Source organism: Erpetoichthys calabaricus, chromosome 2 (assembly GCF_900747795.2).
Source record: "Erpetoichthys calabaricus chromosome 2, fErpCal1.3, whole genome shotgun sequence".
NCBI lineage: Eukaryota > Metazoa > Chordata > Cladistia > Polypteriformes > Polypteridae > Erpetoichthys > Erpetoichthys calabaricus.
The window spans coordinates 2,772,090-2,796,512 of NC_041395.2; the positions used below are offsets into that span (position 1 = coordinate 2,772,090).

The 24,423-nt window shown below is 40.1% G+C and overlaps 1 protein-coding gene across 2 annotated transcripts in view; it reads right to left on the reverse strand.

The window, feature by feature from the left end:
* LOC127526733 (trace amine-associated receptor 13c-like) overlaps positions 1–24,423 on the reverse strand; it is a 430,516-nt gene that overhangs the window by 354,314 nt on the left and 51,779 nt on the right. The window contains exon 2 of one of the 2 annotated variants that reach the window (XM_051923234.1): positions 6,435–6,445. The exons of the other annotated variant lie outside the window; for it this stretch is intronic. The gene's annotated coding sequence lies outside the window, so the exon portion shown is untranslated. Of the gene's footprint in view, positions 1–6,434; positions 6,446–24,423 lie in introns of those variants that run through there. 2 annotated transcript variants of the gene reach the window in all.

The following is a 24,423-nucleotide window of genomic DNA, read 5'->3' on the forward strand; positions in this document are numbered from 1 at the left end:
AGAGAGAGAGAGGAAGAGAGAAAGTAAGCTGGATAGCTTCTCAGCCATCTGCCAATGAAATCAACTGGGCAAACCAACTGAGGAAGCATGTACCAGAAATTAAAAGACCTATTGTCCGCAGAAACCCGCGAAGCAGCGAAAAATCCGCGATATATATTTAAATATGCTTACATATAAAATCCGCGATGGAGTGAAGCCGCGAAAGGCGAAGCGCGATATAGCGAGGGATCACTGTATTCTGCTATTCTATAGGATTCTGAATTGCAATCTGATACGATGGGCCTACCTGCTGGTATTTGAAAAGGTACTGGCCATGTTTCTGGGGACTTATGAATTTTAGGTAGAAGATAAAATTTACGGGTACTGGGAGTAGTTGGTCCTAATAAGTATGTTTTCTGTTTGTAATCTATATAACCCAATTGAAATATCTTATTAATAATTGTTTTAATTTGGGTTCTAGTTTTCTCCTGTAAGGAAGTTTTAAGTGGTAAGTAGTGTTGTTTATTTAAAAGTTGTCATTCCGCCTCTTTGATGTATTGATTGGTATCCATGATGACTAATACTGATCCCTTATCTGCTGGTTTAATGACTATATCCTTATTCTTTTTAAGATTTATTAAAACTTCTCTCTCACTAACTGTTAAATTATCCTGTCCATTTCCCTGTATCTTTAAATGATTCAATGATTGAATATTTCTATTAATGAGTCTCTGGATAGGTTTTCTAATATCTGAGCTAGCCGGGATCCAAGTCGAGGGTTCTCTAAATTGAAACTGTGGGTGTAAATGAGATTAGTAATCAAAATAATCCAATACCTGTAATTTTCTGTGATAATTGTATACAGTATATCCCTCCTCACTTCCTCCATGTCCACCTCAGACGGAGTTGGGATGAAGGTCAGGCCCTTCTGCAGCAAGGAAATCTCCGGCTCCGACAGTTTAAAGATGTTTGAAAGATTATAAATATTTACTTCCCGGGCCAGACAAGTTCTGCTTGGCCCGTCAAACAGTTTAACTGCTCCCTCCAGAGGTCTTGAATCTGGTATGCTGTGTCCGGTGTCCAATGAATACGATCCTGATTCAGTTCTATGTCTATCGGAAAATCTAAGGCGTCCGGGAATAAATCCATTATGATACTATTAAACCTAACAATCTGCTCCCTATGTAATGAGTTCTCTGAATATGGGATTTTGGCAATACAAATCCTTGCTTTGGGGAATGCTTTCCTAGCACTCTTATTCAATTCCCCATAATATTGTTTTATCATTTTTTCAGTATGCTCCTTTCCACAGTTATTAATCCCTATTGAAATGATAACATACCGAACCTGATCTTGAGATGTTGTTGTTTTAAGTATTTTAATCAAATGTAGGATCTTTGCCCCTGGATAACTCTGGAGGTCTACCTGGTCAAAATAAACATGGGGTATCCTGGATATGTTAGTCTCCAATAATCAAAATGGTTCTATTGCACTGTACTCCTACCCATGGCCTATAAAATCTCCTAGCTTTATTTACTAATGTAATTTTATTAATATCTATTTCTGATTGTACTGGTGTCCGAATAGAAGATGGAGGATCAGAAATGGACTTTAATTCCAAAGATGGATTTGAGCAGTCCTCATTCATCTCTTCCTCCCTATTGTGTTGGTAGTTTGAGTCAAGTGTATTGCCTAAAATAATATCACTGGAGGGAGCAGTCGAACCTGTAATAGAGGAAATAGACAATGGATCAGTCCCTCCCAGATCTCCCGCTGCATCAGCCATCACCGAATCTCGAAGGTATTCCGTTACTAACCCAGGCGAACGGTTAGACACCGCCATGATAGGGGCAAACAAATTATGTTGAGAGTTCCCACACTGAAGATCAATCCCAGGCCGACCATATGTCACCAATCCTGACTGGAATGTAACATCAGTAGAACTAGAAGACGACAAAGATGATATTTTAAAGTTTGGGGTGGAAATAGGGTTTGGCGTTTTAGAAAAAAGAATAGAAGAAGGAATCTTAATTTTTTCCAATACTGGAACTAGACTTTTTATTGATTTTATGCTTTCGTTAACCTGAACAGTTTCAGAAGACTTGAGATAAAGCAGATCTAGTTTGTTTATTTACTGATTTTATTGAATTTTTGTTTTCTGAAGAAATAGGAGTCCCTACAGGAAGATCGAAATCTGTTTTTTCTGAAGATAGAAGTTTTGGAGAAGGAAAAGAAAAGGAATTTGATGAAAAAGCAGTCAAAAGAGGAGTATCCACTGATTCCAAAGAAGTAAGTTCAGATACAGAAGTTTTATGAACCTTTGCGTGTATATTGGAAGTTAATTTAATTTCCAATGAACCTGATGGAGCAGGAGATAAATAAGAAGACTCAATATGCACTTGAGAATCAAGATTTTTAGAATCATATGATAAAGGAGAACCAGAAGAAACTATTTGAGTTTTAGAAGAAAGGTCAAGATTAGGTTTATTTTCAAAAGAATGAAAATCAGAAGCAGAAATAATATGAACTTTAGGATAGAGGTTAGCATTAGATGTATTTATAGATGTAATTGAAGAAGAGGTTTGAATATTTTTATTGATAAAGGATTTGTCTGTTCCTGTTCAGTAATGAAAGTCTTAATTGTTTCAGACCCCAAATTTGAAGAAGAAGAAAGTTTATTACATCCCAGTCCAAAGTCTATCCCAATTCCTGGTTGGTAAGTGTTTTTACTGTTCTTTTTACCTGTTTCTGCCTGTTGTTGAATCCCCAAGGGTAAGGAATTACTCTGTACCCGGTCAACTGTTGATTTTTCCCGGGACCTCGGTTTTAGACATTTTTTCTCCTTAATTGGAGATGTTTTTCTGATCGGATTTCCTAAAGAGATTTTTGACAAAGAATTAGAAGAATTAGAATCAGAAGATGTAGAAGATAAAGAATTAATTAAAGATTGGGAAGAAGATAAAGCCTGATCAAGTGGTTCATGTAATTTAACCTTTGCCTTTTTAGATGATAAAGAAAGAGATTGTATTCCAGGACTCAAATCTATGGTTTGTATGACTGGAGACAAAAGAGGTTTAGAAGATAAAGGTACCGCAGAAGAGGTCAAGTGCTGTTGAAGAAGAGATGAACCGGTCTGGGTGGAATCATTCTGACGTCCTGTTCCCTTTTTATGGCAAACCTGTGTCCACTGCTCGTCCTTATCTATTGAGGAATGGGAGGCCAATAGGTGGAAGTCCGGATCGGCACATGGTGAGGAGAGGTCAATCTGTAGATCAAGAATACGCGAGTCCAACAGCACCTCAGAAAACATAGCTACCTAGAAATTGTGTTAGTTTATTGCGGTACCTCACCTTTGCAAAATGGATTGCTTTATCTACCTGATTAGAATCAAAAACCAGTGTACCATCTTTTAGACCATAAAGTTGTTTTAGGTAGTGTTTATATAAAGATTGTAAGTTAGCTTTTAACCAATTATCAGTATGATTTTGAATTTCTAATAATACTGGTTGGTCTGGAGAAGCAGGTTTAATGAAGGCGGTGAGTTTTTGGGCATGTCTAATCATACCTTTTGGAATTTGATGAAATTTAATTGCATTCCAAATAACTTCTATGTGATGGATTATTTGTAAAAGCTTAAAATACCTTTTGTCCCACTGGAATCCAATCCTGTTGCTCCTGATCTGGATAGATGGTTCTGGGTTATTACCCGGATCATTAGTAATTGGTTGTTCTAAAGGGGAAAACTGATTAGAAGAATAAAATCTAGACAAAGACATACTTAAGAAAAAAAGGGGGGGGGGGGGGGGGGAGGGATAAAGGGGACAAAAAACTGTACAAATTCTAATTTTATTAATAAGTTAATTAATAAAGTGACAAGGAAATTAACATACAAAAAAAATGACACAATACTAAAAAAAATTACTAAAAAGAAAAAGAATGACTTTAATTGATACCAAATTTAACCCTTAAAAAATTTTTTTTTTAAATTTTTTTTTATATATTTCTTTTTAGCTTACCCTATTCACCGTAGATCTAATATAACTCTTCTTATCCTTTTGCCCTCAGATGTTAAGAAATTTTTTTTTAAGGTTTCAGTAGTTTGGCTCCCTTTATCTATTTGTGGCCTATATAATTTCAGGTATACTTTAAGTGCTATTTGGTTGTAAGTGCTTATAATTAAAGTGCTACAACATTTATCAGTGTTAATATACAATTCTAACTACCACACTATTATTTAGTTAGTATAAATCATGCAAAAAACAAATTTGAAAAAAATATACAAAAAATTGGTATACCTTGAAAAAGATTGTTTTTAAATATTCAGGCCTGATAAAGAAAAAGAAGGTACCATACTTACAAAACCCAGAGCTCTGGAGGATGAAAAAAAGTAAAAAAAGGTATTTCCTAGTTTTAAATAAAGTCTTTAAAAAGACTTAAAGAAAATGGTGAAAATAGGTGGAAAATTCTGACCTCAAAAAAATAAACTAACTTGAAAAAAACCTAGTATTAGCTATTCTTTCCTAACGTTTTGGTTTCAAAAAACCTTCTTCAGAGGAATAGAATGTCTGACCTATTGGTAGTTATGAATGAGGCCCCTGGTCTCTTTCTGAGTCACTTAGAGTAGTGTGCAGAAAGGTGCTCATCTCCAGTGCTGAGCATCTGAGGCTTCCACTATGCTTTTCCTCCAGTAGCTTTTTGGTGAAAGTGGAAGAGTTTGAAATGAAAGCAGTGTGCTACCTCACTCTTTCTCCCCGTCTCCAATGCCACTCTGCCCTGCGCAAATTCATAAACTTCTTCCTTAGAATGGTGCGGAGCTCAGCAAGGGGTTTCTGTTCCTCTTCGCCAGCTACTTTCTGCTCTTGTTTCAGGGTTTGAAGTTCTTTCTGCAACTGGTGTATTTAGTTGGCCAGACGATTCATTATGTAGGTTGGCTGCACATTCCCATCTCAATGTGGCCAAACCTCATGGCCTCGAGCCAGAGACCCACCTCTCCCTTGACGGTCATCTCAATAAGCTCACATGCATCATTCCTGAAGTGTGTCCACAGTGAGATGTTGTTGGCTGGGGGCCACTTGATCTGCTTCTGCAGGACTACTCTACAGGTATTGGAAGTCTTTGCTGCTTGGAGGGTCTGGGCTTTGTGGGGTGCTTTCTGGCCGGGCTCCTCCTGCATCTCCCCAGGACCAAGTCCTGTGTTCTGCAGGTTGTTCTCCTGTTCCATGCATTTCATTCTGGCCTGGCGTATTTTTAGCACCCCCTCATACTTAGGGGAAGAACATCTACACGTACAGTTTCATGTCAGGGTCACTAAAGGGTTTTAAGGAGATGACGAGTTGATAAAATGGACCCGCATGGTCAGTTTAGCTTTTTAAAAATAATAAAATATTAGTCTGTATGTGTGATCGTATTAGGTTATTTTATTAAGTGTGTGTAAATTGTTTTGTCTCCCACTTCATAGATTTTTTAAAGCTAGGGTACTTTTATTTTCAAATAACATGATCAGTTTTCTTTTTTCACAGTTGAGCAGTTTTCAAGCTTCAGCATTATACATTTCATTATTTTTAAAATGCAAAAGAAAATCTGTCCAATATTGCATTATTTGTGCTTATCACTTCAGACCCCATTGAATTTATGCCTTAAAGTGCTTGAAGCAAATAAGCCTAAATTCCAAACCCCCCCCCCCCAAGAAAGCCAAGAATAGGTCTAAAAAATAAATTCTTAAATTGCAAGCACAAGAAAGGCTTCTACACCAAGGAGTCTGCAGGCCATAATTAGCAGCAGACAAACGAGACCCCAAAGTGTGGCACCTTCTGCTTGTGACAGGTGTGTCTCTGGACAGGTGGGCTCTGGAGGACCTCCAATGGCTGAACTGCTCTAAAGATGATAAGAAAAGCCGAAGACTCCAAACTCAGAGAGTCGTGTTAATTAGAGGTGACGATGGAGCCGTTTAAAGGTGTCAGCCAGGCGCTCATTAGCCGCTTACAGCTCCTGCAGCTCTGGGCCTGAGGGTCTGAGTCTCTGAGGTCGACTTACTGAATGAGCTGCAGGCTTCAAGTCACAGTAACTTACACTCGGAGAGCCTTTTTATATCCCAAATACAATCTATTTATTGTTAAATATTTGATTGATGACATGCATTGTTCATATTCTTTTTGAAATAAATAAAAACACACATAAACATGCTTGACCCTCTGACCTTCAGCAACATCTCATAAATTAAAATTAAAAGGGGGTATTTTTTAGTTTACATCAATAAATACAAGTAGGGCAGTCTAGAGACCAAAGTTTCCAGTTCAGCTCCCTCCAGAGACCCTCTGTGTAACCTCGAGGGTCTCACTTGGCCTGTCTAGATGGCTAAACAAATGTCAAATGTATTTTTTTCAGTCATTTTAGGATCGAGTGTCAGTTAAAGGAAAAAAATAATAATTTACTTAATTTGTTCAATTTTCAATGATCAGGTTTGTATCTCAGTGCCAATTCTTTCAAATTCTGCATATCTTTATATACAAATCTCCCTCTACCTTTTGACTGACGTGGACCAAATTTGAAATAGTTTCTCGCAGTAATCTTGGGAATCTCTAAAATGAATCTTTTGTAGATCTGCAATTATCAGAATTAAACAAGACAAATTAGAAAACATAACTTAATTGGTTTGCCGACCAGATTTTATAAGGAAGGATCAAACTTGTCACCATTAATCTGAATGCCTTCTAAATGGGGTGGGGGTTGTTAATAGATGAGAGGATTAAAGGCAAAATGAAACAAAAGCAGTTCTTCAATTATATATTTTCTATTGCAGAGAACGTGAAGCATATAACTAATAATAAAATCAAACATATAAGAAGCAAAAAGGAATTTAAAAACGTGCCAACTGCAATGCTCACTGTGTTTGTAGTTTTATTTTGCCTTTCTGTAAAGTCTTTGTTTTTTGGCCCAGCATCACCTTCATGTTTTATGTGTTTGATTGCTTTTGAATGTCTAATTGCAACAATTAAGATTCTAGAATAGAGAGCCAGTATTACAGAAAATAAGGCCAAAGCACACTAATCATCTTCATATTAACCATAAAAAGGCAGAAGAAAACACAGAAACGTCCTTTACTATGTGTAATGGGCAGCATGGGTTGGCTGGCATTCAGGCTGGGATGGATGATTCCTTACCTGACCAGGCTGCCCTTTAAATGGAAGGATATGGGTGAACCGCCATTCTGACCTGATTAGTGAGTGGCAGCTTTTCTGGTCGGGGGGCTGTCATAATGGATGAGCAGGGGAGACTGCTTTTCAGGACCAAGTGCTTAACCAGTATACTGGATGGCGACATCCTTCGGGTGTGCATCCCATTTTGGCACATGCAGGGCTCTGCAGTAGTTTTGGTGGGCAGTCCTGTTGTGGTCCTTGGCTACTGCTATGAGGAGCTGCTGGAGGCAGACTCTCCTATCAGATCAAGAGGTGCTTCATGGATGGAATGTGATAGCACCAGAAGTTCTCCCAAGTCCGGTATAAAGGGAGCTGCTCCGCTTCACCCAGAGGGTCAGAGTCGAGAGAGTAGTGGGACAAAGTGGAGGGGAGAAGGGGAGAGTCATATTGCTGGAGCTGCAGAATACATTAAGGTGTTTGTGGGCAATAAATCCGTTGATTGGAATCTGCAAATGTGTTTGTGCTGTTGTGTCTGGGGTTTGGGTGCTACAACACCCCCTAGTGGTCCACAAGAAAAAAACAGTAATGGACAATCTTCAGTCGCAGTCAAATAAGATGGATGAACTCTCAGCACTGGATCATACAAGTACAGTGGCATTTGTGCTTGACGTAGAGCTGGCTTAAACCTGATATACCTGACAATGTTTTAACGCTGGACGGAGTTCATTTTAATTGAGCAGACAGAAACCCAGCGTGGCAAAGAAAAAAGGCATCATCTTTATTAATGTTGATGCTCCTTCCTCTGAAAATGGGGACTCAGCAATGGAAAAGATTCACTCCGTCACACTAACACTTTAAAGATGACTCACTCTGACCCTGCAGTTATAATGTGTTGTGATTTCAACCCTGTGACTTTGGAAGAAGGAGTGACAACAAGTTTGTGACCGGTTCCACTCAAGGATATAACAGGTTGTACTCAAGATGCCATCAAGTGTATTCTACTTTTTAGAGAGTTAAAGATGCCTTTAAGTATAATCGAATGCTCCTTTAGGCACCACAACCTGACTCATCTGATTCCCAGCTACAAAGCCTGGTATTACCACCACAATAGTGAAGAAGTGGAGTCTAGATGGTGAGATGGCTCTGCATGACTGCTTCCAGATGACCGACTGGGAAATGATGTACGAGTCACATGAGGACAATATTGAGGGGCTCATTCACTGCATCACAGACAATATGAACTTCTGTGTTGTGGTACTCACAAAGACTGAGTGTCGCTTCCCAAACAAAGGAGCTAAAAGGTGTACTGGATGAGAAAAAGAGAAGAGCATTCACATCCAGTGACAGGATGTACAGTGTATGCTAAAGAAAAAGATGAGTGAAGGAAAGGAAGTTTACAAAGCTAAAACAGAAAACAACAACCTCACTCACATGAAGGATATCTGGAATGGACCGGGCGTCATTACTGGACTCAAGCAATCCAGGGCTCAAGTGCTAGAAGGGGATGTGAACAAAGCTAACAATTTGTAATAGGTTTTCCAGTCCACTTCCACCTTCTTCCAATGCCCAGTCTCCACAGACAATCTCTACTACATCAACAGCTCCTACCATATTAATTAAAATGATTAGTGACAAGTCCACCTCTGACCATCAGTGTGGACTGTCCATAACTGAAGACCAAGTAAGGGGACAACTGAGGAAGTTACACACAGGAAAAGCTGTGGGTCAGATGGTGTCAGTCCTTGAGTTCTTAAGGGCTGTGCTGGCCAACTCTGTCACCTGTTCAATTTGTCCCTAAGGATTCAGAAAGTGCCACTGCTGTAGAAAACATCCTGCATTGTTCCTGTTTTACAGAAGGCAGATGACTTTTCACTTAATGACCTCTGACCAGTGGCACTTAAGTCTCACATCATGAAGACCTTTAGGAGTCCAGTCCTGGACTATATGAGTCCTTTTGTGGCACACCAACTGGACCCACAGCAGTTTTGCCAATCAGACAAAGATTGGATTGGAGGCTTCAATTATTTTATCTGCTCCACAAGGCTTATTCTCATTTGGACAAATCTGGCAGCACTGTGAGGATTACGTTTTTTGATTTCTCCAGTGCCTTCAATAACATCCGCCCATCCCTGTTAAGGGATGAACTTGGAGATATGGAGATGGATGAGCCTGAGGTGTCCTGGATGATGGACTATCAGTCAGGCAGGCCATAGTTTGTGAGACTCAAGGACTGTGTAAGCAACACTGGAGTACCACAAGGAACAGTCCACTCTGCTTTTCTCTTCACTCTGTACACCTCTGACTAGAAAAATAACAACACGTCATGTCACTTGCAGAAATTCTCAGATGATTCTACACTTATGAACATGAGAAGAATCTATGCAAGAACAGGCCATGCAAACCAAGAAAGCTCGCCAGTCCTATCCACTTACAGTAATTCCAAAAAAACATCAAGTCGAGTTTTGAAAGTCCCTAAAGTCTTATTGTCTACCACACTACTTGGTCACCTATTCAGTGTGCCTATCATTCTCTGTGTAAAGGAAAACTTATTAATGCTTGTGCGAAATTTCCCTTAAGTTTCCAACTGTGTCCTTGTGTTCTTGATGAACTCATTTTAAAGTCACCGTCTCGATCCACTGGACTAATTCCCTTCATGATTTTAAACACTTCAGTCAGGTCACCTTCTAATCTTCTTTTACTTAAAGTATAAATATTTCCTCAGAATTAATTTCCTGTAGTGACTGAAAGAACGAGATTGCGAATACAAGCGGCTGAAATGAGTTTCCTCTGCAGGGTGTTTGGACTCTCCCTTAAAGATAGGGTGAGAAGCTCAGTCATCCTGGAGGAGCTCAGAGTAGAGCCGCTGCTCCTCCGCATCGAGAGCAGTCACATGAGGTGGCTTGGGCATCTGATCAGGATGCCTCCCTGGTGAGGTGTTCCGGGCATGTCCAACTGGGAGGAGGCCCCGGGGAAGACCCAGGACACGCTGGAGGGACTATGTCTTTCGGCTGGCCTGGGAACGCCTTGAGATTCTCCCGGAAGAGCTAGATGAAGTGGCTGGGGAGAGGGAAGTCTGGGCATCTCTGCTTAAGCTGCTGCCCCCGTGACCCGATCTCGGATAAGCGGAAGAGGGTGGATGGATGGATAATTTCCTGTAGACCTGCTATGTCCTTTTTGTAGCCTGGAGACCCAAACTGCACACAGGACTCCAGATGAGGCCTCACCAGTTTGTTATAAAGTGTGGAACATGACCCGGACAGAGACAGGCAGACACGTTGTAATCACCCCACACACGTTTATTATACAAGTGCTCCATATTTACAACAAGTGCTCAAACCCCAAAAGTCCCCAAAGTCCTGGTCACACAGTCCAATGCCTTCACTTTCTCTTCAGGCCACCTCCTTGCCCCCTCCAGAGACCTTGTCCTCTTTCATCCGACTCAAGTCACAATATGAAGGGAGGTGGCCCCTTTTATATTCCCCCGGATGTGCTTCAGGTGTGTTCTAGCAATCTTTCCCCCGACACGGCCCAGTGTGGCGGAAGTGCCGGCTGCATCCCCGGAAGCACTCCGGGTGTCCCTGCTCCTCTTCCCCCCAGCACTTCTGGGTGTGGCGGAAGTGCTGAGTTCCAGGGCTTCCAAGACATCGGGGCGCCCCCTGGCGGTTCCCATAGCAACCAGGGTGGTCGGCCCTACATGGCCTGAGGCGGGTGTAAGCCCTCTTCCGGTCCTCTGGGGTGTCCTGGCTGTGTCGCCCCCCCAGCCACCTGCGGCAAAAGCTTGAGCAGAACCTCCTGTGACTTGTACTCCACACATCAAGGCGCTATATATCCTGACATTCTGTGAGCCTTCTTAATGGCTTCTGAACACTGTCTGGAAGTCCATAGCTTAGAGTCCACTATGACTCCTAAATCCTTCTCATAAGATGGACTCTCGATTTCCAGACCACCCATTGTGTATTTTTTTATTACATATATTACTTTATATTTACGGACATTAAACTTTCATCAGAAGCAGTCTGTTACAGCCTGGTGAGAATGGTCAGAGAAACAAAGAATAGAGGTTCACATTATAAATTAATGAATTTACATACAGTGTCAATCAATGCATACATTTTACTCTGGTTGATTCACTGGTTTACACCAAAATGATTTATATAAAATAAAAGTCTGTTATATTATATTCTGCTTCTTCTTATACCTTTGAGTTGCACAACCACCATTGAGATCTCCATTGTGCGTATAACGATTGTCCATTCTCGTTTGTAGGACATCTGCTGAATTCTTAGTCATCTCTTAGTCATCCTTCAGTACATTTTGTATATTACATCAACCTTTCTTCAGGTACATTCTTTTTTTACTTGACCATCTCAATATTTTTCCTAAAAATATTTTGTTGATCACTGATGTGCCTGAACAGGTTTCTGACATTTATTAACCCTTTGTGCTATTTCTTTAAAATGAATTCTATGTTACCCTAAAATTATTCTTCCACACTCCCCAAATCTTACTAAAGCTAAGGAATAATTTCCTATTATAACCCTATTCCTAATCTGTATAAAATGTATGTACAGTAATCCCTCCTCCATTGTGGGGGTTGCGTTCCAGAACCCCCCGCGAAAGGTGAAAATCCGTGAAGTAGAAACCATATGTTCATATGGTTCTTTTTATATATTTTAAGCCCTTATAAACTCTCCCACACTATTATAAACATTTCACGCACAATTATACAGCATAAACCCTTTGTATTCTCTTAGATATTAGGTAAGATTCGTTGAAATTATGTATGTAAACACAGTTTATATACAGTAAAACCTAAATATTATTTTAAAGATATCGAGCGTCTCCGATATCACATATGTTACAGCCATTACGACAGACAGGCCACCAGCAATAAATACGTACAATGCAAGAAAAATTGTATACAGTAAAATGTGTGTACAGTGACACTAAACTATGTACATGTAATAAGTACTGTACGTAGATAATTAATTATGGTTACCAACAATGACACGACTTGTCCGATAACAATGAGTTTAATTTTACTGCACAACAAAGGAGAGCATTACAGCTCTTCTAAAGGAGCCTCTTCAGGCGACTGTTTAGCACTGCCGTTGTTCTTCTTCCATCACTCTTCAATCCAAATCCCTAAAGCAGATTCCATCCAGACTACTGTCTTATCACGTCCACTTGCAACTCGTTTTGCGCCCTGGTTAAAGGACACTGCGGCCGTAGATCTTATATGCTTTTCCTCCTTTTTAAATAAAAAGAATCGTGGACTCATTGATGCCGCAATGGTGTCCTGCAGTGGTGTAGCTGTTTCCTTCCTTCAACATATCCAAAACTTTTACCTTTTCTTCAATCATTTGCATCTTCTGTTGGCGCTTGGACAACAGCAGCATGGCAACTATGACAAGAAAAGTGCACAAAATGACGGGCATGCAGGGTCAAACAAAATGGCATCAAAGGAAAATGATCAATATTTTCTACTTTTTCACATTCTCATAAAATTAAAAAACTAATGTCATTTTTGTATTTGTTGATGATCTAATCATATATTGTGAAAAAGGTATTACAAAATGTGACAAAAAATTGAATAAAACACCAAATCACAACGTGTATGCGTTATTAGAAAGGAGTAAAAGATTATTCAGAAACTTAAATTTAGTAGAATCCGACAAAAAGCTCACCACCTGCTGTACTCTGTGTGTCAACACCTTCAAAGATGGTGACATAAAATACTGACAAGAGAACAGACGAGCACCGTGGCACCGAACACGTTCACACTGTGCACGTACCGCTGTATGGCTACCATCTGTGGTGATGTACTTTATGGTTTATGTTACGAAATATGTACATGAGTGTCATAAACAAGAGGATTAAATACATTTTATTTTATTGTCTGTTCATTTTTAACTGCCAAAATGTACTTTGTTGTAAAAATTATACATCACATTTACAAGCTGCAGTACAGAAACAGTTTGAAATCAATAAAAGTCAAAACTGTGCACAAATTAAATTGTACTGATCATCTGTGATCCTTGAGGGAGATTCAAACCCATTGTTGTCCTGGTAGATCCTCAAACACTCCACACACCATTTCAAACGTTCACTCCTGGTTTGAGCAAATCTCTACAGTTCACACGCCGCAAACGGACACAGCAGGCGTCTACACAATCACAAAAGAGACTGACCCGTTCTGCTGCCCGTTTTTGCTTTTGTTGTCTTTGTGTTCCTGAGTGGGACTTTCTGAGTGTTTTTTTTTTTTCTTTCCCCTAAACTTTTTGGAGTCCTACGATTGTTTGGAGATCTACCTGCACTTGTTCTGTTGCCTTCATTAAGATCTTGCTGGCCGTCTTAGGGTTTGCACGAGTCCTCGCTTGCTAATGACACTTTGGTCTGACCTGGCTTATGGTTCCATCCTCCATGCTTTAGGTGGCAGTGGTCCTTGTATGAGAGCTGTAAGTTGCAAGTTTCTTTCTTTTAGGTTTTGTTCAGCTGTATGTCTGTTCTTCCATGGGGCTGGCAGGCTGGCTAACGTGTTTTTGAACTTTTGTGCCAGGGTGGCATGTTGGGGAGCAGGTGGCCGTGTGAAGAGTGGTTATTTTTTAAATTTTATATCATTCTCTGGATCTGATCCCCTGATCTTCAACTTATGGGCTTAAGTGTATGCATTTTATGGCGCTTCATGTGGTGAGCTGAGGAGTTTGAACTGGATGCCTCGCCCAGGAGTTGGATTATATAATCACTGTGTTAATTTAATCATCGTGGATCTCGCCGGAGGCTGTGCTGGAGTATGCCCTTTGCTTCTCTGACCGTCAGTTTAATTCCTACCATCAGTTCTGCTCTTGGATTTTCTCTTTGTGGAATGGTCCGAGTGCGAGTTAACGTTGATAACCTGCGCTCACTTCAATGCTCACGTATTGATTTAATACTACTGGATATAATAAGGAGTTCTCAAAGTTCTTATCTGTCATGCTGATTCTGTGAGATTTGAACATTCATGTTTGTTTTCTGACAAAACCCCTGGTTACACATTTTTTAGGTCTTCTGAACTCTTGTATTCAGGTGTCAAGTCCCGCACATCAATGAGGACATACATTGGACTCAGTTCTAACACTTGGCCTCTCTGCAAATAACCTGCAGACCTCTGACGCCGGCATTTCTGATCATTTTACAGTTGTTTTTGAAATGACGTTTTTGTGTCCGCCTATCAGTTTCACTAAAGTACAGCACTCCTCACAGTATAAATGCTGACACAGCACAGAAATTATCTAAGATATCTTCTCTTAAACAGTCATTTACTCTTGGTGTCAGACGCCCTGTCTGTGTGTTCAGATATTACTGATATGGTTACACTTCTTGATCTCACTTGTACGGACACTCTGGATCTGGTCGCACCCTTAAAGTTAAGGAGAGCCGAGATAAAGGCCAGCGTTCGGCCTGGATAAATGAGCTCAGACAGGAATGCAGGCAGGCCAGGCGGAGGTGAAAAAGGACAAACTGCAGGTCTCTTATGAAATTCTCAGAACTTGCTGGAAGTCCTAATAAGAGGCTGTGAGAGCAGAAAAATCACAGGTTTTTTAAATTGTCTAATTGCGAATGCTGCCTCGAGACCCTGGGTGTTGTTTAGCACCACAAACCCTCTCTTAAACCCACCTGTCCCTGAGAGTATGCCGGAGACCTGTGAGCGTTTTCTTGATTATTTTATAAATAAAATTCAAGCCATTCGTTTCAGCATTACTCCTCCAGGTGTTGATCCCTGTGGGACGTCAGCAGCCCCTCTAAGGCCGGAGCACAGCCAGTTTACTTCCTTTCAACCTACTGACTCTTCTCAGCTAGCTGATATAATCCTGCATATGAAACCTTCCAATTATCTGCTTGATATCATACCTGCACGCCTATTTAAAGATACTTTTAGAGCGTTTAGTCCAATTGTGTTGGCTATTATTAACAACTTTCTAAAATCTGCTATAATGCCAGACAACTTTAAACATGCAATTGTTCAGCCTTTGCTGAAGAAGCCCACTCTTGATCCCAGAGCTCTTTCAAACTACAGGCCTATTTCCAATCTCCCATTTCTGTCTAAAATGAGGCAAAAAGTGGTTTCTTTGCAGTTAATTTCATATCTGGAGGATATCAATGTATGTGATGTGTTTCAGGCAGGTTAGAAGAAAATTCACAGTACTGAATTTGCTTTGCTGAAGGTGACAAAGGATATTCTATTAACTTCAGACTCGAGCTTTTCTACACTCTTGGTCTTGCTGGATCTCAGTGTGGCATTTGACACCAGTGGACCACGGAGTTCTGTTAAAACGGCTTGAGGATGAAGTGGGCATTCAAGGCTGTGCGTTGATATGGTCCGAGTCCTACCAGAAAGGTAGATCTGTGTCTGGGAACTTCTCCCAGCCAGCTCCTCTCACACAAGGCGTCCCCCAAGGTTCTATCCTGGCTCCCCTTCTATCTCCCCTTTCTCTGCTCCCCTTGAGAGCCATCTTTAACAAATCTGATGTTGCGTCTGATTGTTATGCCGATGATACGCAGCTGTACCTCAAAGTTAGTTCTGACATCACTTCATCTGTAAAAACCTGTTGAAATGGTTTGAGCACATTAAATATTGGATGGCATTAAACTTCTTACAATGAAATGAAAATAAAACAGAACTCATTATTTTCGTTTCTACCTCACCTGCATTTGAGATCGGCACTCAGTTAGGCTCCTTGGCAGCAATGATTCATAATGATGTCATAAACCAGCAGTAGGTATACAATGCAATACAATAGTTTATTTTAGTATAGCCCAAAATCACACAGGAAGTGCCGCAATGGGCTTTAACAGGCCCTGCCTGCCTCTTGACAGCCCCCCAGCCTTGACTCTCTAAGAAGACAGGGAAAAACTCCCAAAAAAAACCTTGTAGGGAAAAAAATGGAAGAAACCTCAGGAAAGGCAGTTCAAGGAGAGACCCCTTTCCAGGTAGGTTGGGCGTGCAGTGGGTGTCAAAAAGAAGAGGGTCAATACAATACAATACGACTCATCTTTGAGTCGTCACTAAGTTTTGAAAAACAAATCTCCATGGTAGTAAAGTCCAGTTTGGTAAATTAAAACTAAAACTAAACTCCTTTCTATCACAGAAGGACATGGAAACAGTCATTCATGCCTTTATTACATCTCACCGCGATTATTGAAATTCCTTATATGCGGGTCTGCCAAAATCTGCTCAGTCGCACCTTCAGCTGGTTCAGAATGCTGCAGTGAGATTCTGAATTGGGTCAAAAAAAAAAAGGATCACATCTCCGCCATATCAGCCTCTCCGTCTCCACTGGCTACCGGTGAGGTGTCGCATTGATTTTAAAATCTTGTAGTTTGTTTTTAAAGCCTTGCATGGTCTCACTCCAAAATACATCTGTGACGGAGCTCCTTCACCCCTATGAGAGCACTGAGGTCATCTGGACGATGACTCCTTGTAGTTCCAAGATCTCGGCTGAAGTCAAGAGGAGACCGAGCTTTCTTAGTTGCTGCTCCCAGGCTTTGGAATGGCCTGCCTCTCCATATCAGGTCTTCATCCTCTTATTGAGGTTTTTAAAAGTCATCTTAAGACCTCCTTGATTTCTTCTGCCTTTCACTGTGGATGAGAGGATTGTGGTGGATGTTTAAATTGGTTGTTTTACTAATCTGCTTCTGTTTGATTGTTTGCATTGTGTTTAATGCTTCTTTGTACAGCACTTTGGTGCAACATCTGTAGTTTCAAATGTGCCTTTATAAATAAATAATCTAATCTCATGTACATTTTTAGGATTTGATTCTTAAACAAATCACCACCAGCTTGACCAAAACTGCTTCTCTGAACAGAATTTCGGCCATCGTGTCAGCTCTGCTGTGGATTTGTTTGTTGTGAAATCAGAAATTCTGCGTAAACTCCAGATATGAAAAGATCTTTATATGTTTCTACAATTTGGGGGAAATTCAACCATTACTTAACAACTTATGATTGCATCATTAATTTGGTCCCAAAATAATGCAAATCACAAACATATTTTTACAACCTAAACAGAAATCATTTTAACAAGAAACCCTGAAGTATTTGTTCAATTCATACAAGTCTGCCACATTTACAGAAAATAACTGAAGTAAACAATTTTCACTCTCCACAGAGTACAATCTTCACAAAAATAACCAACAAAACACTTCTGAGCGTCTACAAAGATTTTATTCTTGATAAACTAGGGGGCTTCGCTCGCCAACCCCCGTGTTTGGTTTTCCGGACACATTTTTAAGATTTTTTTTCTTTGAATTGTTGCTATTTCAGAACTTCTGTAAAAATAATATTAGGAATCGTTCAAGTCCAAATATGCTGAATCTTTTAAATGAGGTCAGTGTGGCAGGTGTTTAATGACTTTGTCAGGTTAGAGATAATCCATCCATCCATTTTCTAACCCGCTGAATCTGAACACAGGGTCACGGGGGTCTGCTGGAGCCAATCCCAGCCAACACAGGGCACAAGGCAGGAACCAATCCTGGGCAGTGCGCCAACCCACCGCAGGACACACACAAACACACCCACACACCAAGCACACACTAGGGCCAATTTAGAATCGCCAATCCACCTAACCTGCATGTCTTTGGACTGTGGGAGGAAACCCACGCAGACACGGGGAGAACATGCAAACTCCATGCAGGGAGGACCCGGGAAGCGAACCCAGGTCCGTTAGAGATAATGAAAACTGGAATTCAAAAGACTCAAACAAAAAACGTAGGCGCGAAACACATGCAGAGCAAGATACAGAATATGAAAGCAAAAAAAAATGACAGTGTCAAAACAAAGGCAGTAACATCGCATTAGAGCAAAGAAAGAGAAATTATTATTCGGAGAAATAACGAAAAGGCGAATAGAGATGGAATATATGGACACAGGTGATATGTCAGACGTATGTAAACATCGTAAGGCTTTGAAGTTTAAGTCAAGAGAATTTCAAAAACGTGTTTTACCTCACATGCATTTATTGGTTACTTTGCAAAAAAAATGATTAACTGCTGATGATGAAGATCGCTTTGTCTGTGCTGAAATTCCAAACAGAGAAACCTATCCTGAATTATCTCTGACCTGCTCTGCATGTATTTGGCCCTTTTGTTTTGTAACCTCTTTATGACGTTTTACTTTTTTTAGTACTCTTTGTCTTTTATTTCTGCTTTTTCTTCAATGACACCTGGTCCGTGGTGATTATTTTCCCTTTTTCGAGTATGTAATTATGTGAATTTCCCATTGGGATTAATAAAGTATCTATCTAATTTCCATTTGTTTGCGCTACTGCGATCTTTACTTTCTTTTTTAATACTTTGTGATTTTCCTACTTTCGTATTCTTTAACTTTCTCCACATTTGAATCGCGCATACGTTTTTTTTTTTTTTTGGAGCCTTTTGAATTCAACTGCTTTCATAATCTGCTCTGCATGTGTATAGCGCCAACGTTTGTGAACGTCTTTATGAAGTTCTACTTTGTCTTTTACTCTGTCTTTTAATTCTGAGCCCGACTGGACGTACTTTGTTTCAATTCCACTTGTTACAGGCTGATAATTACTTGCCTTATTTTCTGAATTTGCACCTTGATTATTTTTTCTTTTTTCTTTCCAATGTTTTTGAGTGTCTTTTCTCCGCACTGCTTTCTTCTTCGCTTATTTGTCGTTGTTTCATTTATAACGTATTGTCCTTATACACTTTATATGCGCTGAGACCCCGGATCTGTATGCGCTCAAATCCATCACAAGACTGAATGTTTTGCTGCCCCGTTGTCTTATTTGATAGATTGTAAGTAGGGCATGTCTTGCAAGAATCTCATGTTCTATGTCATCGCGAGACGGTCCTGGGTCAATCTCTTGGCACAATGTCTCATGTTTACGGTCCCCGTGAGACATACCGTGGCAAGTCTCTTTGGTCTTTTAAATGTCTTCCGAGAAGATCTCGTATCGTAGCCTTGCTTTTGCTTTCCAGGGTTTTTTTTTTTTTTTTAAATAATAGAGAGATGTATTGCACAATGAGCCAAGGCATAATGCCCACAACGTCAGACTATCTTAGCACATAACATTGCTTTCCTTTGTTTATTTTCTTTACGTTTTAACATTTACAGTAAGTTGAGCACTGAAGGAGCTGGACTAAATATTTTAAACGTTTATTTGAAGTGTTTTTCAGAACCAGGAATAAATAAAAAGCATAAAGAATTGGATTAAGATCAAAGCTCACTTGACCTATCAGCACTAATGCATTCCTAGTGGCACATTCTGTATGTTTCAACACTCAGAGTGAAGATATTAATAAGCAGCCAGCAGATAATGAAAGCCCCCACGACTACTCCTAATGTTTTTGCGGCTTTTCTTTCAGACGGTTTTGATATTTTATTGTCACTCAGCTCCACAGTTTGCCTCTTTTCTGTCATACTTTTGATGGCTCTTGAATGGCTTCTGGCAACCACAAATATTCTGATATAAAAACCAATCATTAGTGAATAAGGAATAATAAAAGTTTCAAGGAATTTCAGGAAAAGCAAATAGTGCACAATAGTACATAGGTCACTTATAAAATAAGAAAAATATTAAAGTCTGACTGTATGTAAAACTGTACATAAAAGTGCAAACAGCCACACTTACAGCAAAACTGATTCTTGTGACAGTCAAAGTTATTGTCAAGCTGTAAAATGTAGCAATCAATTAATATTAAAGGCACATTATATATAACAGCTACACAAATACAGTAAAACCTTGATTATCCGTCAGGGGTCGGGACCGAGGCCAAGATGGATAAGAGACAGTTTAGCAGAACAGCTACTTAAAAAATGATATACTGTACAGTAGATTAGTTTAGCGAATGGCCGTACAAAACTAAATTAACAAAATGTAATATAGTATTAACAAAATTAGTCCATCCATCCATCCATTTTCCAACCCGCTGAATCCGAACACAGGGTCACGGGGGTCTGCTGGAGCCAATCCCAGCCAACATAGGGCACAAGGCAGGAACCAATCCCGGGCAGGGTGCCAACCCACCGCAGGACACACACAAACACACCCACACACCAAGCACACACTAGGACCAATTTAGAATCACCAATCCACCTCACTTGCATGTCTTTGGACTGTGGGAGGAAACCCACACAGACACGGGGAGAACATGCCAACTCCACGCAGGGAGGACCCAGGAAGCGAACCCGGGTCTCCTAACTGCGAGGCAGAAGCACTACCCACTGTGCCACCATGCCACTCACAAAATTAGTCAATTCATATAATATATTAACAAAATACAATAGAATTTAAAAAGAAAATTACAATACAGAATAACATTACCATCAGTGGTTTTCATTTTCAGTTTTGTTGGCATCACGCTTTATATCTTCCACTCCATAAATGGAAGCAATACCTGAAGCACTTTTGCTGTTTTATTTAACAATTTCCGTTTTTTGTGACAAACCCAACACCACACGCTTACATTTATCAACCATACCAATGTAGAGATGATTAATGATAACAAGAGAGAAAAGCTACAAAATACTTTTCAAACGGAAGGTACGTAACTCACATGATGATTTCAACATGTGGCATGACACGTGGTGCTGGGGAGGAAGACTACGCGCTAGCAGAGGAGGAGTACAGTAACACACGGTTAACAGAGACTGATGGTCAATCAGGTGACGGAGAATCGAGCTTTTACTGTGTGTTGTACAAATATCAATAAATGACTCCAAAGTATAAGCAAGTTTCAATCAGGAGAACCAAAGTGAAGGGCATCACAAAGAAACCCACTAAGAGTGAAAGGATCAGAAAATGACAAAAGGAATTGCAGACTATTGACAAAAATAACAGAAATGCAAAAATATTAAACAGTCCGTATAAATCAGTTTATAAATTAGCTGATGATAATGTGAGCAAACCTGTGGCCAAGGTTCAGTTGATTCGAGTCAATGTCTGTCACTTGAACAGCGAGATGTTTGCACGCTCAAGCCCTGCGACTGCCGCATTCTCTCTGCTGATGTCAGTCACGCGTTGTATTTGTTGATTTCAGTTCTTATTAACTAAGGACTTCATCAAATCACAAGTGACTTCATATTATCGTGTATGTCAGGAGCCGCTCAGGGCTGCAGTGATTACTCCTCACGGCTCCAGACACTTGAATTTGACCCCCTGGTCCTGTGACTGGATGTTTGCAGTTTGCTTTTTGTCAATGTTGAGCTTTGACTTTCCCTCATCATCACAGCGAGCAGCACATTAAATCAGCGGGTTGTGCCCAGTGGTGGTCCGACACTCCATCCTGTCTGTCCTGTGCTGCTCAGAGCCCCTCTGACACCTGTGAGCTGAAGCTGCATGGAGTGTGCTGGACCACCCTGTGCTCCTGAGAGGCCCACACGCACACACAGACTCACGGTGTACAGTAATGGCTGTGTGTTTTTATCTTTCCCAGACCCTCACATTACATTTCAAACAGTATTCCCACTTTGCTCTTGCCAGTCTGACGTTGTGCTGATCGTCTGATTTACTGAACGGCTTTTTTATTTTTGATAAATCATCAAGTACACAACACGCATTTCTCTGTGGCAGTGGCAGGTAAGCAAATTCAAATTCAAAAGCAGCAGCACTAACCAATGTGCTTTTTATTTTTTGCTGAGTAACTGATTTGCAGCTCAGTAAGAGACAAAACTAAACGACTGCGTCTGTCGGTTTTGAAGTCTGTTAGCCGTTATCACTATGAGGACAAGAAAAGTTCTTAGTAAATAAAAAAACAAATGATATGAGAATCATTCCAGACTATCTTCTGTTTTATACGCTACTCTATATTAATACTTATATTACAGTTGTATCCAATCCATACTTTCTTACAGTAATATCAAGTGAGATTTTTAAAGAAACTCCATAGCACACAATATAAACACGAGAGGACCGCCATCTCCAACATGCGAGTTTAGTTTTGATTAAACAGTTAGCAGTAGCTGCTCATTGATGGCAGACGTACGGCTTTGCAGGAGTTTGTGTGCGTCGTGTTGCTGTCAGTGAAGTGGTCCTCACCACATAAGAAGAGTTCATATGTGACACACAGGTGGTCTGCTAATACAAACTTCATTTGAGGTCCCCTCGTCTCTTTCTTTGTGTCAGTCAAGCACCTTATAGTGTCACTAGTCACATATTTATGTCATTTGTCTGCATAGAACAATGCGTTTTGAGGGACAGCAGGTCAGCAGGCTTTGGGTCGTACACCAGCTTTGTAAAGCCCACCCATCATAGGACACTCGCATGTCTTCACAAGAACTATAAATGTTAATTTGAATGTACAATGAGAGGTCTGAAGCTTTAAAGTACTGCTTATTAGGAAGACTCAGGCGTTATAATGGCCTATCAACTTCCAGACAGTGTCCTGAAGCCATTAAGAAGACTAACAGAGTGTGAGGTTATATAGTGCATCCAGAAAGTATTCACAGCGCATCACTTTTTCCACATTTTGTTATGTTACAGTCTTATTCCAAAATGGATTAAATTCATTTTTTTCCTCAGAATTCTACACACAACACCCCATAATGACAACGTGAAAAAAGTTTACTTGAGGTTTTTGCAAATTTATTAAAAATAAAAAAACTGAGAAATCCCATGTCCATAAGTATTCACAGCCTTTGCTCAATACTTTGTCGATGCCCCTTTGGCACTGAATAAGCGCAGGCGCTCTAACATCACCCCTCCCCCGATCTTACTTAGAGAGTCAGTCTGAGAGTCAGCTCATTCAGTGCAGCAGGGACAACGCACAAGTTGTTCTTTTTTTCTTTCAGTACACGTGGCTTCCCTGTTTATATATCTAGTGACTTCTCTGCCTGTCTGTCTCTATTACGCAGTGCTCTGTCTGTCTGTGTGTTATGGATCTTAAAAATAAGTTATAAGGACAGTTGTTCCTGTTAATTGCAGTCTCAATTGTTAAAAAAATATTTGAAAAGGAGCATCCCACATGAAAATATAACGATCTCAGTAACTGACAGTGCATACCAATGTATAAATCTTATGTCCGTTTGAGGTGTAAAAGAAAAGAAAAAAAAGCAACGCTTCATCCCCAGCAGGGAATCGAACTCCGGTCTGTGAGGCAAGGAAAAGCTGCTCTGCGCTAAGAGGCAAATCTTAACGCGCTACACCACAGAAGCTGTTGAATCATTCTTGAAGCTTTTGTGAAAGTGTTTATTTGATCTTTGTAACTCGGGCTTTATATATTCTATAGTTTAGGCCTACTACATTTTGTAACATTTATTACTAAAATATGAAAAAGTTTCTGTTTTAACAATGTGTTTACACAGATTACTTTAGAAACGGAACACGCATTTCATGCATGTCTTCCAAATAATGATCTATCATTTCCACTGTAAAACTCCACTTCACTCCCAGGTAAACAATCAAGTCGTGAGCTGGGAAAAGTTCGCTCACGTTCTAAGTCGGTGGGGGGATGGAATAGCCGGCTGCTGGCAGCTTGTCTTTTATCAGCACATTTAGAGGACAGAGGATGCTGGCGGAGAGGTGTGAACGGATTTAAGAAGCGATTTAAGGTGGGCCGGATATACGAGTTTTTTCGTAAACTCTGGTAATTCTAGTGTTAAGCTGAATACATCCAACAAAGAGTAACTGCCAGACGGACAGAAATCAGTTATCCACCTTAATAAAGGGACAAGAGTCTGCGTGTCTGTACATCTGTATTTCTGTCAGGTTGCCATGTCTCTGTCTTTCCAACATATGGTGCTTCACAAGCTTTTGCAGTAATAAAATGCATCAAATTTGTTATTGCAACAAATCTGTGTGTCAGTCAGGTTGCTATATCTCTGTCGTAGCACCATTGGTATGGGATTTGTAAAACTAGTGCTAATGTTTGTGATGCACCATCTGCTGAAATGACAAATGCAGTGCACTTTCTTGCTACCTAAATTATGAAATACATTCCAATAGATGGTGCACTGAATATGTCAGACAGAGAGTAACCCTGGTCCTGGATACTCGTTTGCTTATTATACCGAGAGGTAAGCATAAAAGAAGTGGTGAGGCCACATTTTGCCATTAGGAGCCAAATATTTGGAATCCTTTACTGACAGAGATACGCCAGGCTAATACCATTGGTTAATTTAAAAAATGATTAAAAGCACAGTTTTTCAATGTACCTTTTCATAATTCATTTGTGTTCTACTTCTAATTGATTATATATATATGCATTGCAATGTCATGTACTTCATGGATGTGCTATCATTACTAATGTCTGCTTTTCTCTGTTTCCCTTAGATTAGTTTAGATTAGATAAAGTTTATTAATCCCAG